Raw genomic sequence first — 1,022 nt, 5'->3', positions numbered from 1 at the left:
AGAATGAAGAGGGGCATGAAAGAACAATGATTGGATGAGACAGAAGAGGTGGAAAAAAACAGGAGGTGCTGTCAGTCATCCAAACAGGTAAGTGTGAAAAATGTTTCCAAGAATGGAATCAGATTTAACAGGTGTATTAAGTGTAATGGAGAGTACTTTGAAGGTGATATGGTTGTTTTATGAAAAATTTTAAATATAGTTTTGGGGGGTAGATTCCAGTTTTGGGGGGTACCCCTTGTAGAACACAATGGAACTGCCCCATCTGGTTCCAAAGACTGTACATCTTCATGGAAACAGACTGCCGCATCTTCCTTCCAACTACCGACCTTTCAGTTAACAGCCAGCCACCTGCATCATGGCACCAGCCGGGCTTTTGCTGACACAGACAGTTTGACAGTGGGTTGAGTTTTAGGTTTTTACAGAAACTTGGCACAATAGAAAATTTTAGTTATTATAAATAATGCAAAGATCATCCTTGTACCTAAATCTTTGCACTCATCCTCAACAAAGTTCCTTGCAAAATCCTTCTCGTTGGAAGTAAAACAGAATGTACTCCAGCTGTGGTTTCCATGGGACACTGAGCCAGGTTCTGCCCACTTCAACAGGATAGCGACCCTTCTTAGCTCTAAGCTACTTACCTCTACCATTTCTTTCCCAAACTTCTCCCCACTCTCTAAACCCCTTCTACCCCTGCTGAATCTAACCCTAGAGCTGGGCGCCAGAGACTCTACTCCTCAGTAGGCAAGACTAAACCAGGTAACAATACTTCTAAGGCCAGTTGAAGCTGGGGGTGGGGAGGAAGAGGCCACCATGCGTGGATATGCAAGAAGGAATTAATGCTTTGTATACAGCAGATATACATTCCTTATCTTCTCCTCCTTTTTCTGTTTACTCAATAAACATCAGGAAAGTCAAGAAAATGAGACGTTGGCTGCTGCCAAATTAAGTATCTGTAATAACTTTCCCCCCTACAATAAAAAAAAATTTCCAGTAAGAAGATTAAAAAGGATACCGTATATACT

The 1,022-nt window shown here is 41.8% G+C and overlaps 1 protein-coding gene across 1 annotated transcript in view; it reads right to left on the bottom strand.

The window, feature by feature from the left end:
* The window catches only part of ETFA (electron transfer flavoprotein subunit alpha), an 83,474-nt gene that overhangs the window by 69,348 nt on the left and 13,104 nt on the right, over positions 1-1,022 (bottom strand). The gene's annotated exons all lie outside the window — the stretch shown is intronic.

The sequence above is a fragment of the Echinops telfairi genome, unplaced genomic scaffold (genome assembly GCF_000313985.2).
Source record: "Echinops telfairi isolate 266 unplaced genomic scaffold, ASM31398v2 ScPeMD7_7475;HRSCAF=8513, whole genome shotgun sequence".
Taxonomy (NCBI): domain Eukaryota; kingdom Metazoa; phylum Chordata; class Mammalia; order Afrosoricida; family Tenrecidae; genus Echinops; species Echinops telfairi.
Note: the sequence above shows the minus strand (reverse complement) of the source record. Positions and strands in the feature narration are given on the sequence as shown.